The 17128-nt window shown below is 48.2% G+C and overlaps 1 protein-coding gene across 3 annotated transcripts in view; it reads left to right on the top strand.

Moving 5' to 3' along the window:
* The window catches only part of TMEM14C (transmembrane protein 14C), a 1060545-nt gene that overhangs the window by 859002 nt on the left and 184415 nt on the right, over positions 1-17128 (top strand). The window lies entirely within an intron of this gene.

Here is a 17128-nt window from a genome sequence, read left to right as displayed (position 1 = left end):
TGTATGTGGGGTCAACACATCTTCTGACAGAGTGTGACAAGCTTGATTTTTTGAGCAGGGAAATTTATAGGGGTAAAATTAGCCAGAGGTAAAGATAATTAGAATCACAAAGCATAGTACAACAGTAACAATACCTAAACTATGGGTGTGACTGTAAAAATACAAAGAAGGTTACAACTCAAGGTAACTTTGCAAACTCACTTTAAATGCAAAATTAGGATTAGGAGGGAGTAGAAAATATCTAGGAACTTGATCTTCCTGGGCTGGACTCTATAGTTTTAGAAGTTAAGTAAAGGGAGGTACCAAATCCCCAAGAATGAGCTTCCCTATTTCTAAAGGAGGGTCAAAAGTCAAAATCTGTATTCTGGTTATGCCCTTGATTACCAGAAACTGCAGCTGCAAAGGACATATTTGAAAAGGAGAGAAAAATCGTCTTTGCTTTTAGGGCTGGCTATTATCCAGAAAAGGAGTTCTCAGATAAACTTTGGTGCTGGAATTTCTGAGCCAAATTATTTGATAGAGGCCATTATTTTGCCTGATATATACACAGGAGAGAATGTCAAATACTGGCTGAAAAGGTGATGCCAGGCATCTCTTTGGAAATTCCGCAACCATCCACACAGGGGAAAAAGGCGTCCACAGTGGGCCTTTTGAGGAACCCTATGGGGGTTAAATTCGTTCTACCCACCAGGAAAATCTGAGGATACATCTGGTGGGCTGAACCCCCCTAAAAGCTTAGGTATGCCCTGGCATGCCAGAAGCAATTTCTGAGCACAGAGTCAGGTGTGAACCGCCCCCCCCCCCGAAAAAAAAGTACATAAAGGAATGAGCCTTAAAAAGAAATGTTTGTTTGCTTGAACCAAAAAGGCAAAGTTTAACACAAAGCACAAAATAAATGAAAATTCACTAGTAATTACAATCCACAGAAGTGTCCAAACATAACCCCACACTCAAACGGCCCTATTATGCCAATTACCTTACCCCACATTCAAATAAACAGCCCCATTATACCAATTACACTGGCAAACCTTTATGGACTTCAGCGTTCTGACTGGTCTGAAGTCAAATCGAAACGGTGATATTCACGCATCAGTGACGCCGTGAAATGTGGTATAATCCTCTAGCGCAGGTACTTGATGAGCTGAGAAAACTCTCTCATTCGCTCTTCTCTCTCTCTTCCTTCTCTCCTTCCTTTCTCCTCTTTCCTCTCTTTTTCTCTTTCTCTGTCATTCTTTGTTTCTCTCCCCCTCTCTCCTCTTTCTTTCTCTGATTAAGTCATTCAGCTCCTGAAAAGGCTGAGAGTGGTTGAACCTGCAAAGATATTTATTACCCCTTTCTTTCCCAATATTTGGGTATCCCACCAGGGAGAAGTGATAAAGAAGATTGGGGTGCTGGTAGCTGGCAATGGGTCCACTGAAATAATCATCGGATGACCACGTCTCTCTGTCCTGAGTCTAAAAAAGACAAAAGGAGAAATCCTGTGCTCCAGGATAGAGGGGGAGCACAGCTGTAGAAAGGGGAGCACATCTATAGAAGAGGGAGCATGGTGGTGGTGTTCATGGGTAAATCTGGCTGCTCCAAAGCCATATTCATGTGTGGCAAGAACATCTTGTGAGCCTGTGAGAAGAGTCTTCCCACCTGGAGAGCCCCCTCAATATGCTGAGTCTGATCCCAGGGTTGCATCCTGCTCCCCAAACATGGGAGACTCTTCTGGATGGTTTACAGGAATTGTTCCCCAAACTCAGCAGTGAGGGGGCCTTGAGTTTTTCATTGTCCCAAGAGTTATCATTATCCCAAGTCTTCCCTCCTGTCCTCTCCTCTCCTCAGGCAACTCTGCTTGAACTTGGGGACTTTGGAGAAGACCCAGAGTGTTTGTAGAGGCCAGAAGCCAGGATGATACACTCAAAGATTCTACAGTCAAGGATTACCATACTTTTCATACCATAAGACGCACTTTTCCCTACCCCAAAAGTGCGTCTTATGGAGTGAATGCTGCCTAAAGCTGAAACCTAGTGCAGGGGAAGAGAGCATCTAAAAATTATGTGTGTCGTAAGAGCGAAAAATATGGTATTTTCTCAAGGATTATTTCAGACAGTCTGAACTCTTGGGAGGTGGAGGGACAGAGAGACTTAGTGGGGTCCCTCAGGGGTGCTACCTATGAAAACTCTGACAAGAAATTCTGTCCAGGGATGATTGGCTATGGGGAAGCAGCCTAAAAGGTTCAAACTCCCATGAACCCAGGTGCTGAAGGGAAAGATCTGACCCCATGGGTAAGACAAAACCAAACAGAATCAGATCCTGAACCCATCAGAGATGCCCAGCTGTACTACTCTCCAGCCCACCAAAAATATTTTTAATTCAAATAAAAGAGGAGGGTCCAGAGAGATAGCATAGCAATAGGGTATTTGCTTTGCATGCGGCTGACCTGGGAAGGACCTGGTTCGATTCCCAGCATCCCACATGGTCCCCTGAGCCTGCCAGGGGCAATTTCTGAGTGCAGAGCCAAGAGTAACACCTGAGTGGTATGGCCCCAAAACCAATCAATCAATAAATAAGTAGATATGGATTAAAAAAGTAAATAAAATAAAATAAAATAAAGGGGGAGTTGGAGCGATGATGGTACAGCGGGGAGGGCATTTGCCTTGAATGCAGCCAACCAACGTTCGATCACCGGCATCTCATAGGGTCCTCCAAGCCTGCCGAGAGTAATTTCTGAACTCAGAACCAGAGTAACCCCTGAGCATCACTGAATGTGGCCCCAAACCAAATAAATAAATAACAAATGGGGGCCTAGTGAGATGGTATAGTGGAGAGGGCACTTGCCTTGCAGTGGCCAGGTTCAATTCTCCTCTTGTGTGGAACTTCCCTAAGTCCCTGGAACTCTCCAGCCCCTCTGTCTCTGTCCCCCCAATTCCAGGCTCAGAGGCAAACCCCAGCTCACAACAACCCTGCCCACCACCTGGGTGCCAGTACAGCTTTCCTTGCCCGCATCAAGACACACAGACTATTTCAGCAGGTCAAACTCTTCAAGGTGTGGTGGATTTTCTGCCAGCCAGCGCTTTCTCAAGGCGCATCTTCCCCCACTGGGAAGGGCTCCCACAGTCCAGGGTCAGTCTATTCAATTACCAAGTTTGCAGAATAAGAAGGAACAACGCATAGCGTTTGTTTGTTTCGTCTGCAAAGTAGGTTTCCTCTGTTTGTCAAAATACAAATGAATTTTATGAGCAAGTTCCCCAGAGAATCGCTGATGATAATTATCATAGGAAGAAAAAATCCCCAGGACACTAAATTACAGTTACAAATCACATATATGTATTTTTTACTTTTAATTTTTACCATATTGTACAAATATATGTAATTATTCTCACTTTGCATCCTGTGCTCAAAAGGGCCTTGGGGGACTGATTGGTTTATCAATTCAATTAGAAAGTTGGTTGTTTTGATTAACGCCAACTATTATCTATTATAATGAGCATCAAAACACCACCCAATTAGACGAAGAGAGTTGCTCCACGATTTCCCAACCCACTGCGGGTATGAGAGCAGCTGACATAACCATGCGTCTGTCTGGTTCACGGAGGACAGTGTCCCCAATGACAGCACTGTGTCAGGGTTCTCTCAGTGAGTTCTGAGAGTGGGTTAGAACAGCTGAGGAAAGGAGCTCTGAGCTGTGTGTCGCTTAAAAACAAGAGCCCAGAATTTGTATGCTTGGAGCCTGTAGTTGGTCTTATGAAAAGATGCTTCATGGATAGGGACACGCTGTTTTTTTTAGGCCAAAGGTACTTCCTTTCTAATTTTCCCAAAGTTTGCTGCACCTATGAAAAATTTCACCTTCCCTTTATTGGTGTTATTGGTGGGGCACATCCGGTAATGCTCAGGGGTTACTCCTGGCTATGTGTTCAGAAATTGCTCCTGGCTTGGGGGACCATATTCAGTGCTGGGAAATTGAATCGAGGTTCGTCCTGGATCAGCCACGAGCAAGGCAAATGCCCTACCACTGTGCCATTGCTCTGGTCCTGCCACCACCCCTTTTATAAAAAAAAAAAATTATTTTTATCTTCTAGATAGGGGATCCTTTCTAGTTCATAGAACCTTGGGGTGTGAATTGCTTTGTTTTACCTCAATTTCTGCATTTTTCTATACAAGTGAGAAGAAGAAAAAAGAGGATGGGGGCCAGGAGGCAAATGGTCTCAGGTGCATTGGTGGAGATAAAAGAGAACAGAACTGGGCCCGGAGAGATAGCATAGTGGCGTTTGCCTTGCAAACATCCGATCCAGGACCAAAGGTGGTTGGTTCGAATCCCGGCGTCCCATATGGTCCCCCGTGCCTGCCAGGAGCTATTTCTGAGCAGACAGCCAGGAGTCACCCCTGAGCACCGACGGCTATGGCCCAAAAACCAAAAAAAAAAAAGAGAGAACAGAACTAAATACTCAAGCCAAAGTCAACAACAATAGAATCAAGATACCCAAACTATAATGATATAAACTTAAAATGGATCTTTTCTACTGGCAGACCAAGGGGCTAAGAATGGTGCATAGAATGCAGGCTGGGAACTTTAGTGTAGAGAGGTCAACACTGGTGGTGGGAATGGCCGCAATTCACTGTCACTGTATGCCTGAAATCCAACTATGAAGGACTTTGTGATTCACAATGGTTTCGATAAAAAATAAATAAATAAATAAAAAGAGCCCAGGCCCAGACTGGCTCACAAGTTAAGATCTACCCACTCTTCAAAGAAGAATTATCGCCAAGGCTCCTAAACTCTTCCAGAAAAATCAAAGAAATGGGAGTCTTTTCTAACATTCCATGAAGCTAATGTTGCCTTTCTATCAAAAGTGGGAAGAGATTACTAAACAAGAAAATCGCAGGTCTCCCAGTATGAAGCAGGTCAGCTCCATAGGCTCACTCTTTACTTGAACGTGATGTAAACTGAACCATGAAAGATCACGGCTACACCAGCCACACAGCAGAAAGCTGACCATCTCGGGAGGACAGGGCGGGCCAAGACCACACTCTGCTGAAGCCACGTCTGCTGCCTCCATCACCCAGATGGCCTGCTCATCACCGACCCTCTATGACTCCCTTTGGGGACACCAATCTGACCACACTTCAGATATGCTGGCTAATATCAATAGAGCTTTTTGAAGTGAGTATGGGCACACTCCCTTGGTATCTTCCTTCTTTCAAGAGGCCTATCAGCTAATAACATGTCTCTGAAAGTCATAGTATCAGTAATAGTGATTTGAATTTCTGAACATCTTCATTTGCTTGATGCTATCATGCTAAAAAAAAACACCCCAATTTAACAGAATGTACAGCTAACAACAAGAACTTACTAAACCTTCTGCCAATGATGTTGATGATTTCATTGGAGATACAATAATTTTCACAGATGTGCTTGCTACTATACTTTTTCTCTTTTCTTTATTTCTTATTTCATTTTCTTTTCTATTTTATTTTTCTTTCTACATTTTTAGTAACTTTACTTTCACTTATCTGGAAACATGTATTATGATTCACTAGGCCAACTATGTGATGCATTTTCTTTAACTAAATAAATAAATAATGGGGGCGGAGAGATAGCACAGCGGTAAGACATTTGCCTTGCATGCAGCTGACATGGGAGGAACTCAGTTCTATTCCCAGCATTCCATATGGTCCCCCAGCCTGCTGGGGGAGGGAGCGATTTCTGATTGCAGAGCCAGGAATGACCCCTGAGCACCACTGGGTGTGGCCCCAAAGTCAATCAATCAATAAAGTTTAAAAAATATATAATAAAATCAAAAGAAAATTACAGATAAATATTTCTGATAAAACATAGGTGCAAAATTCAGTGATACATAAAAAGCCTCAAACACCAAGTGGAACACAAAGATTGTCCAATAAACATCATCAATGCCAGCACCACTGTGTACCTATCACCTTAACGATAATAATTTGGGACAGGAGGCTGAGGAGTCACAGCCAATGGTCTCAATGCTTATGCATGTCTCTGTACTCAGGAATCACTCCTGGCAGGGTTTTGGGGACCATATAGAGTGCCAGAGATTAAACCTTAATTTTCCATATGCATAGCAAGTGCCCAATCTGCTGGCCCCTTTTTCACATTGTACACAAAAGTCAAATCAAAATAGATTAAGAACCTTGCTCTGAAACACAAATTCACAAGTAATATTGAGGGAAACATAGGTAGAACATGCTTAGGATATTGAAGATACTAGCATCTTGAATGACCCGATACCATTTGGCCAAGCAAATGAAAGCCAAGATCAACAAATATGACCAAATAAGATGTTTCTACGCAACAAAGTAAACAATGACCAGAATTAAAAAGATGCCTCACAAACTGGGAGAAAAAAAGTTGCCCACCATTCATCTGATAAAGGGACAATATTCAAGATATATAAAGCACTAGTAGAACTTTACAAGGAAAAAGGATTGGGGAAGAGATGAATAGAAACTTTCACAAAGAAGAAATACAGGTGGTCAAAAGGTAAAAACCCAGGGGCCGGGAAGGTGGTGCTAGAGGTAAGGTGTCTGCCTTGCAATCGCTAGCATAGGACGGACAGCGGTTTGATCCCCCGGCGTCTCATATGGTCCCCCCAAGCCAAGGGCGATTTCTGAGCACATAACCAGGAGTAACCCCAGAGCATCAAACGGGTGTGGCCCAAAAACCAAAAAAAAAAGGTAAAAACCTGTTCTTTAGGGGGCCGGAGAGATAGCATGGAGGTAAGGCGTTTGCCTTTCATGCAGAAGGTCATCGGTTCGAATCCCGGCGTCCCATATGGTCCCCCGTGCCTGCCAGGAGCAATTTCTGAGCATGGAGCCAGGAATAACCCCTGAGCACTGCCGGGTGTGACCCAAAAACCACCAAAAAAAAAAAAAAAAAAAAACCAACCTGTTCTTTATCCCTAATCGTTAGGAAAATGCAAATCAAAAAATAATGAAAGACATCGCCAAAACAAATCAGTGTTGGGATGGTTGTGGGGGGAAAAGACCCTCTTTCACTGCTGAATCAATCCTCTTGGACCCAATATGAACACCTCAAAAAGAAAAAAAAAACACCTAGGAATTGAGCTGCTATATGACCCAACAATTCCTTATCTTGGCATCTACCCACAAAGGCCCAAAGATTCTATTCCAAAAAGACATCAGCAGTCCTAGGTCCACCACAGCATGATCGCAATAGCCCAAATCTGAGAACAACTCAAGTTTCCAAGCCCAAATGAGTGGATTAGGAAACCACACATGTCTACACACTGGAAGAGAAGACAAGACATCTTGATGATTGGGAAAGATGAAGTCGATGCCACTTGCTACTGGGCAGCTGTCTCTTGAGAGAATTGTGCTGAGTGACATCAGGAGATGGGCCCAGCATAATTTCTCTTGGAGGAGGGATCTGAGGAAACAAGTAGGTTAATAAATACTCAAAGGCAACAAAAATTAAGGACTGGTCTTCAATAGGAAGCTGGTTGTTGGCGGTAGACACTGGAATATAGTGGGGGAAGTGTACACTCTGGTAGGGGGTTTGGTGCTCAAGTGTTTTATGCATGAAACTCTAACAATAAACCCCAGTGCCTAAAATAATCATGTTTTTAAAACTTAGAAGGTTGACTCACAGCAGAGTTGCAGGCCACAAAATCAACACATGAAAACTTGCAAACAATGAGCTGAAAGAGAAAGGAATAAAAATAAGACAGCTCCATTTTAGAAGACAATTCTGTTTAAAAAGACAACTCCTTTAAAATAGTGTCCAGGGATAGAGATAGGTGGGACAAGGAGTAAGACATTTTCCTTGCATGCAGCTGACCCTAATACCCAGCACCATATGGTCTCCAAGCACAGAATTGAGACTAACCTCCAAGCACAGTTGGGTGTGACCCAAAACCCCATATTGAAATAATAACATAGAGCCTGAAGACATTAGGCACCAAGGAATAAATGAAACAAAGAATAAAAAAACTCATGTGTGAAAAACCACAAGTCATTATGAGAAAAAATAGAAGAGGACACACAGTAATAAAAATATTCCCTGTTCACAGGTGAAAGAATTAAAGTTGTCCATGTTGACCCTAGAACACTATGACACGATAAAACATTACACAGATCCAATGCCGTTCCTCTTAAAATGTCAACGGCATTCTTCTGTTCTCTTTAATGTGTAGGAAACAATCAAACTCGAGCTCCACAATAACACAAAACCATAAAAATTCATAAGTAGCCACAAAGAGGCAGTTCTGAGAGAAGCTGAGAGCCACTGTGTTCCCAGCTTAAAACTATACTTTAAAGATAGAGTAATAAAAACAGTATGGTCTGTTCTGCTTCATGGAATAGAATTGAGAACCCCGTAATAATGGCTCAGACACATGGGCAATTAATTAATGACAAAGGAGGCAGGTGGGAGAAGGAGGCAAATTATACTGAGAAAAATAGACAGTCACCTACAAAAGGGAAAAAAGTGGGGGGGGGGAATTCCTAACTCAAAGCAAACCAAACATTAATTCACATGTGTAGAAGGCCTCAATATCAGACCTGAGTCTATACAATTTATTGAGTAAAATGCAGACAGAAATTCATATCAGCCACAGAGAAGTCTTCATTGACTTGACTTCATGAACAAAGAACACAGATGCATAGTCAACTACAGGGACCATTTCGTATTAAAAATGGTTTTAATCATGCAATAAATTATGCCTGAACAGTCACCCTACTGATAAAGTAGAAAATATTCACTTTCCACACATCTGACCCATAACAGCAGTCAATCAGTCCTCACTACATCAGCTGACACCTCAACCCAACTACCACCAGGGCTTACAACTTAGATCAAAGAATAGACCCTGAGCACTGCCAAGTGAGGCCCCTCCCCCCAAAAAATAACAAATAACAAAGAAATTCAACTTTAACAGATGGTAGTAGCCACATAGTTACTGAAACCAAAGGTGACCCATTGGGGGAATAAAAATAGAAGCTTAGATATAAAGAAGAGAGTTGGGTGCAGGCTTGGGGGGATTGTTCTGAGCAGTCATTGCTCAGACCCCCAAGACAGCACCTCAGAATATCTTATGGCAAGCAACTGAAGTCAGGAAAGCTGGGCTCTCTGAGCAGGGCCAGGGAAAGCAGGGAGCAAAATCTTGTGCGAACCCCAACACCCACTGGACACTCACCCTCCCTGGATCTTCAGCATCTTCCCAGCACCCATTCTTCCTGGTTCCTCACCACCTGCTTGGTACCCATTTTTCCCAGCTCTCAGAAGGAGCTTAAAAAAGTGAAGGAAGAAAAAGGCAGAAAGAGAAGGAGCAAAACCCTGCCCAAATCTCTGCTTGTCAAGCTGCTGGTATTGGTGACAGCAATGTGCATCATATTTGTGATATCGGTCACATTTGCAGGTTTAGTCCCCATTCCTTCCTTCCTTCCTTCCTTCCTTCCTTCCTTTCTTCCTTCCTTCCTTCCCTCCTTCCTTCCTTCCTTCCCTCCTTCCTTCCTTCCTTCCTTTCTTTCTTTATCTTGTTTTTCTCATTCTTTCTTCTCTTTCTTTTTTCTTTCTTTTTTTCTTTCTTTCTTCCTTCCTTTCTTTCTTTTACTTTCTTTCTTTCTTTCTTTTTTGCTTTTTCAGCCACAATCAGTGATGCTCAGGGGTTACTCCTGCTATGTGCTCAGAAATCACTTCTGGCTTGGGGGGATCATATGGGATGCCGGGAGATTAAACAGCGGTCCATCTTAGGCTAGCACGCCCTGCGCCATTGCTCCAGCCACTGACTGTCTTTCTTTCTGACAGAAGGGCTTGAGACATGGAAGAATGATCAAGTATATGTTCTGGGTGTGAAATATGGTGTGTGCACAGGCCTCTGACTTGAGAGCAGAAAAGGAGTATATAGGTCCATGTGGACGTATGCACACACTCACAAACTCACTCAAACTCTCTCTCATGCATCCTGCACATGTGGACTCCCATCCCTCTCCATGGCCCGGCCAGGGCAGGATTCTGCCATGTGATTCTCCTAAGGCCTTGATAGTGCTGGCTACACACTGAGCACACCAGGAAGACTTCACATGCTAAAAATGGCTCCTTAACTTTAGAGAGAAATTTAATTCTCCAGCCCATTTTCAAGGGCTTAATGTGCCATAAAAATTCAAAGCATCGAGGTGCCGTCGGAGGAATCCAGCTTCTTGTCAGACCTTTGCTCTGTGGACAGAACATCCAGAGTAACCCTGTGGCAGAAATGGGAAGGAAGGAAGGAAGGAAGGAAGGAAGGAAGGAAGGAAGGAAGGAAGGAAGGAAGGAAGGAAGGAAGGAAGGAAGGAAGGAAGGAAGGAAGGAAGGAAGGAAGGAAGGAAGGAAGGAAGGAAGGAAGGGAGGGAGGGAGGGAGGGAGGAAGGAAAGAAAGGAGGGAGGGAGGGAGGGTGGGTGGAAGGGAGGGAGGAAGGAAGGAAGGAAGGAAGGAAGGAAGGAAGGAAGGAAGGAAGGAAGGAAGGGAGGGAGGGAGGGAGGGAGGGAGGGAGGGAGGGTGGGTGGAAGGGAGGGAAGGAGGAAGGAAGGAAGGAAGGATGGAAGAAAGGAAGGAAGGAAGGAAGGAAGGAAGGAAGGAAGGAAGGAAGGAAGGAAGGAAGGAAGGAAGGAAGGAAGGAGGAAGGAAGGAAGGGAAGGATGGAAGAAAGGAAGGAAGGAAGGAAGGAAGGAAGGAAGGAAGGAAGGAAGGAAGGAAGGAAGGAAGGAAGGAAGGAAGGAAGGAAGGAAGGAAGGGAGGGAGGGAGGGAGGGAGGGAGGGAGGGAGGGAGGGTGGGTGGAAGGGAGGGAAGGAGGAAGGAAGGAAGGAAGGAAGGAAGGAAGGAAGGAAGGAAGGAAGGAAGGAAGGAAGGAAGGAAGGAAGGAAGGAAGGAAGGAAGGAAGGAAGGAAGGAAGGAAGGAAGGAAGGAAGGAAGGAAGGAAGGAAGGAAGGAAGGAAGGAAGGAAGGAAGGAAGACTTTAAAAATCAAACATCCGAGGCCAGAAAGATAGCCCAGCGATAGGGCGTTTGCCTTGCAGGCAACTGATCTAGGACAGATGGTGGTTTGAATCCCAGCATCCCATATGGTTCCCCGAACCTGCCAGGAGCGATTTCTGACTGCAGAGCCAGGAGCAATCCCTGAGCACCGCTGGGTGTGACCCAAAAACAAAACAAAAATCAAACTTCCAAAGTTCCAAGGAGAGGCGAAAAAGAGGCAGAAGACATAAAACACCTGCCCTGCACACTGGCTGTGGAGTCTGAGCAGGACAAACAGACAGAAAAAGACAAAGAGGAAGAGGAGAAAACTACTCTTCCAAGTACACCTTTAGCCCTTTCTCAGGATCAAACTGACCGATTCCAGGTCCCAGGTCACGGCTCTGTTCTTAGCCCCTAAGTTCCCCTCCTCTGGGCTTTGAGGGGTCCACACATTCGCCCGCTGGTCTGCACTGGAAGGATGATCCTGAGTCCCAGCCCTGGGTGCCACCTCCCCCAGCCCATTGCCCTGCAGACCGGTCAGAGCCCGAAGCTTCTTTCAGCAGCACAAGCCAGGACTGCCCTGCACCTCGGACAGAAGCCGAGCACTGAGCTCAGCACCTGCCAGCACCTTGGCCCCCACATTCCCACCTTGAGGAACAGCAAAAGTGGGGAGCACATGGGTCAGGTGCCTAGTTGGAGGGTGTGGAACCCACATGGATGGGGTGGGTGTCCCCTCAACATCAAAGGGCCAGATAGGATGGCCAGGAGGTCCCTGGCACCAGCCCACAGAAGGGTCTGGCCAGCAGGTGGGATTCAGGGCTGGAGGCAGCCAGAACCCTTGGGGGACAGGCAGAAGCATCCATGTTTGCCCTCACAAAACCTCGCCCCTCCAGTGCAGCAGGGAGTCCCCACTGGGGCCGCTAGAGCCCCCACTCTGCAGGCAGGCAGGACAGGGCCAGCTGGCCTGGCCTCTGCTATCAGGCGGAAGGAACCGCCTTGAAGATAATGAGTCTCAAACACCTCAGGTAATTAGAAGGTGCGGCTGCTGAAAGAGTCTTTTCCCTTCAAATGCCAGCGGGGTGCTGGGCCTGGCACCTATAATGACCGCCCTGCTCACTGAGCCCCGATAACCCATCTGAGCTGGGGCACCATGACTCCCACCCCTGCCAGTGGACCCCACCCACGGGGACCAAGTACTAGGATCTCACTGATTCTTGTCTTCTCAGAATGCACCCCAGAAAAGGACCTGAGTAAGGGGGTGCCTGTGGGCCCTGGGCTTTATCCTACAGAGCCAGGAGGGTCAGTCATGGGTTCCTCTTCATGCGTTTCCATGTGTGGTGTGCGTGATTGTACGTGTGTGTGAGTTGCAAGAGCCTTGCGAGAGGACTGTGCGTATGTGTGTTTGACTGTGTGTACACGTCTGTGTACGTGTGTGAATGTGTGTTCATACCTGGAATGTGCCTATATGTGAATCTGTATATATGTATGAAATATAAGGGTGTTGTGTTAAATAATTAACGATGGTGGTGGATGGAGGGATTTCTTCCTGTCACCCCAGGCCACGTGGCTCCGCAACCCCCATCCAGCTGGCGGGTCCCAGGTTTAGGTGAACATTGGAATCACTCATCCAGAGACAGGCTTCAGGAAGTATCAGCTTTATTCATGCCTTATCCACCACATGTGTGGCCTCTATCATAACCTTTCAAGCACAGCCATTCTTAGCTAGCCCTGCATCTTGACTCCTGTCAGCCATCTTCCCTTTGACCTCCATGCTGGCCAAAGACCAAAAGGCGAGACCCCAATCCCCTGGGTCAAAGGCTTTATCTACCTTTTCCAAGACCCCTCCCAGGAAATGGGCGGGGTCTTGCAGGTAAGGTCAAGTTACCTGGAGGGATGAGGCTTCATAATGGTTGCTCACATGTGCCATGTATATGTGCGGATTGTTGTCATGCTATGTGCATAGACTGCGTGTGAGTGCACATGGGAGCGGTTCACCTGTGTGTGTGAGCGTGCACATGCTTTGCGTGTCTGGTTATTCCTGAGTGTACACATGAATGGAGGCCAGCTGTGAGTCTGACATGGACTGTGAAATGTCACGTGACCTGGAGCCAGTGCAGGAGATAATGTGGGTGGGAGGGAGGGAAAGAGGGAGGGAGAGAGAGAGAAGAAAGAAAGAAGAAAGGAAGGAAGGAAGGAAGGAAGGAAGGAAGGAAGGGAGGGAGGGAGGGAGGGAGGGAGGGAGGGAGGGAGGGAGGGAGGGAGGGAGGGAGGGAGGGAGGGAGGGAGGAAGGAAGGAAGGAAGGAAGGAAGGAAGGAAGGAAGGAAGGAAGGAAGGAAGGAAGGAAGGAAGGAAGGAAGGAAGGAAGGAAGGAAGGAAGGAAGGAAGGAAGGAAGGAAGGAAGGAAGATTGATCCCACCCTCTCCCAGCACCAAGAGAAAGTCAGAGCAGACATGATGTTGCACTGGCCCCAGGAGGTCTCTAGAACCTTCTCTGGCCTCTGACATCTCCTCCTCTCCAGTGAAACTACTCTGGGTTCCTCCATGGAAAATGTCACCAGAGTCCTTACGTCCTGTGAATGCCCACGGGGCTCCCCTGAGCCGTGACCCCAGGTCTCCCCACACTGCCTGGCCTCAGTTTCCCCACCATGGTAGTAGATACACTCTGCACAAAGCAGCCCCCAAACACGGTGCCCAGCCCCCAATTAAGGTTGCCCAGACCAGGAGCTGGCCCTGTGCTGGTCCCTCCTCCCTCAAACCTGGGGTGCAGGGTGTGGGCAGGCATGGAGGGGACCCAGATCTCCCCACACCCCCTCAGAGCCAGAGGGAAGTCAAAGGGGTCAGATAGCGTCAGAAGGATGTAGGGCCTGGGAGCCTGGGTGGGTAATTAGGGACAGCGGGGGAGCTGCACCCCACAATTACGTGTGATGAGCTGGAGATGGGAGATGGGAGATGAAAGGCCACTGGGTGCTCTCACCGGTGGTGACACCCTCAGTCCCGTAATTAACCTTCCAGTGTCCGGCCCTGCCCCCCACATCCTCCAGGGTGTGGACAAGTTGCCCTGGCCCACAGCACCCCAAAAAGGCAGGGGCCCCAAAGTGACCTGCCTAGGCCCCGTATCTCCTTGGCCCCTCTCAGAACACCTGCACAAGGAGCAAACCAGGCCAGAACTGGGTCTTCATCACAGGGGTACCTAGGGAATGGGGAACTGGAGAGAGCCCCGACAACCTGCCTGCACCAGGTGGGTGCCCAGAGAAATTGGGGTTCAGATATGATTGACGGGGGTATGAACAAGGAACATGTGTGACCAGCAAGTCTAGGGCTACTGAGCACAGATGTGGGGTAGGTCGGGGTTGGGTCCATTGTCTCCCATGAGCACCAAGCCCACTCACAGCTCTGCAACTGGCACTGGGGTAACATCGCCATATTGGGGTGACCCAGACATTCAGGGGTGATCAAGGATGCCTCCCGCAGACTAGCACAGGACAGATAGAAGTATAGTGGGGGGGAAGCATGTGCCTCCGGGGGCCGTAGATTCACGTGTGGTCTCAGCACACATATGGATGTGCTCAGTACTCATCATGTATGTTCTCAGCCTGACTATGTGTGTTCTTGGTGTGACCCAGTGTGTTCTCAGTACTTACCTGTTGTCTTCTATAAATTAAAGAGTCCTCGTGTTGGTGTGGGGATGGCGAGGCCTTTCTCGGCTGGCTAGGCCAGACTCCCGCAGTCCCTACGGTCTGGCGGGTCTGAAGGTTGCATGGTGACAGCCGAGAAACTGCCAAAGCAGTCAGATGAAGTTCCAGGAGTCAGCCCGCTTTATTTCACGGTCCTTACGCCATATGCATTTCCTCACATGGCTTCTATGCTAAGCCTTTTCCAAGCAGCCACTTCTCTGCTCCTTCTCTGGCTCTCTGCCTCTGTCTCCCTTTCAGCTGCTTCTCCAAGCTTCCTTGCTGACTGACTCCCCTTTGTGGTTCTCCTTGTTGATTGTCTCTGCAGATTCTGATTCTCTCTTCTCTCTCTAACTCTCCTTCTTATCCCCTCTCTCCCTCCCAGCAGAGTCCCCTTCCCGCCCATTCCAGGTATGGGCAATTCTGATCTTGACAGGGGATACTCACACTCACCAAGTGTGTTCTCCTACCCACCCAGTGTATTTTGGCATTAAACACGTATGCTCTCAGTGCTGAACGTGTGCCTCCCTGGCATGACTTCACATGTTCTCTGCGGCAGCCTTTCTATGGAACTGTCCCAGGCAGCCCTGTGTGAACCTCATAATCAACACATGGCCTGGAGCACAGGAGAGGCGGCTCTCCCATGATTGGCCTCTGCCCGTCCAGTTCGCACCCGCTGACCCTGCAGCCTTCCTGGTCCCCCCTCGCCATGATGCCCCGTCCTACTGCTGATTGACAGGGGTTCGAGCCACACTCGGCCTCCCTAGCACTGTCTTTGTCCCCTCAGGCAGCCCACGCCACCTCCTCCTTTCCCACCACCCTCCAGAGGAGAGGACAGGGGACTTGGCAAGGAGAGAGGGCATGGGAAGGAGGGAAGGGACGAGGCTGGGGAGGTAAACAGCACTGGGCACCCCGAAGAGCATAGTGCAGGGGGCTCACACCTGCCCACAGCTGAGTGTCCACCGAGCAGCACACTTGCTTTCCTGGTCAGAGCTGTCACCTGCCCCTGCTCTGTGGGACAACAGCAGGACTGGACGGCGGGGCCAGCATATGTGAGCACGGGTTGGTGGGTGGGTGAATCACACGTGAGCGCAAGTGATTACGTTCCAGCAGGTGGACCACATGTTAGCATGAGTGAGCACATGCTAGTGGGTGGTCGCATGTTAGCACATGTGAATGCATGCTAGTGGGTGGGTTATACACCAACTCGTATGTTGGAAAGAAGGCTTCTCCGAGGCCTTCATGCCTGTTCTGAAAGTTCTCAGAGATACTGAACAACCTTTGTCTCTGCTGCTCTCTCTACTCCTCTCTCGGCCTCTCTCTCCTTTAACCCTTCACACACAGCAATTAGCACATATCTGGATGGTAACTGGCACTTCCTGGTCATCTGGCCAGAGCTGAGCAAGGAGGAGGAGGAGGAGAAGGAGGAGGAGGAGGAGGAGGAGGAAGAGGAGGATTGAGGAGAGAAAAGAGGGAGAGGAAGGGAAAGGAAGAGGAAGAAGAGGAGGAGGAGAAGGAAGAGAAGAAGAGAAGGAGGAGGGAGAAAAGGAGAATGAGGAGAGGAAAGAGGGAGAGGAAGGAAAAGAAAGAGGAAGAAGAGGAGGAGAAGAAGGAAGAGAAGAAGAAGAGGAGTGAGAGGAAGAGGAAGAAGAGAAAGAGGAGGAAGAAGAGGAGAAGGAGGAAGAGGAGAAGGAGCAGCAGCCCTGGACACCCTCACCCCTGTCCTCGCCCCTCTTCCTGCCCTCAGCTGTCCAGGGCCTTGGCCTCACCCCTCCCGGTCAGCCAGTCTGCAGGACAGTCGGTCCATGCCCCGGCCTCCAGCGACACGGAGGCCCCATGAATATTTCACCCGGGTCTCAGGAGCCGCTCAGACTTGATCTCGGACGCGTTTTATCATCTTTTCATTAAGTTCCGAGGCTAATGGCTGCCGCTCCCGGGTGGGGATGAAGCTCTGAATAATGAAAGCTCATTATTCCTCCCCAGAATGCTTGTTAATCCAAATGATGATATTAAAACTAGAGTAGCCGTGAGCACCTCGCCGACTTCCCCGCGTATCAATATATACTCTGAGTGTCAAAACTGCCCACGGCGGGGCCTGACATTCTCCGGGGAGGAACCTGGGGCCCGAGGCAGACTGGGAGTGACCCGTGCACCCCAGGCCCGAGCCGGCCTGTCTGATTAGCATTGGGGTGGTGAGGGGGGCGTCTGGGCCCCCTAGCTCCCCTGGGGTGGACTGGAAGGATGCGCGTGTCTTGGACCACAGACTGCCAGGGAGCTAAGCTCAGGGTGCCTCTCTGCAGGTCCCTGAGAATGTGCACCAGAAGCAGGTATAAGTGGCCACCGACCTGAGTTTGAGGGGCCAAGTAGGGCTAAGCAAAGGGGGGTTTTGGGGGGCACAGACATTTTGCTTTCTGGGGCTTCTGGCAGGCAGAGTCGGAAGGTCACTTTGTCTGAGTCTCCCTGGAGATCCCTCCTGTAGTTCATCCACTTGGG

The sequence above is a fragment of the Suncus etruscus genome, chromosome 18, assembly GCF_024139225.1.
Source record: "Suncus etruscus isolate mSunEtr1 chromosome 18, mSunEtr1.pri.cur, whole genome shotgun sequence".
NCBI classification, from domain to species: domain Eukaryota; kingdom Metazoa; phylum Chordata; class Mammalia; order Eulipotyphla; family Soricidae; genus Suncus; species Suncus etruscus.
This window is presented reverse-complemented; position numbering and strand designations above follow the sequence as displayed.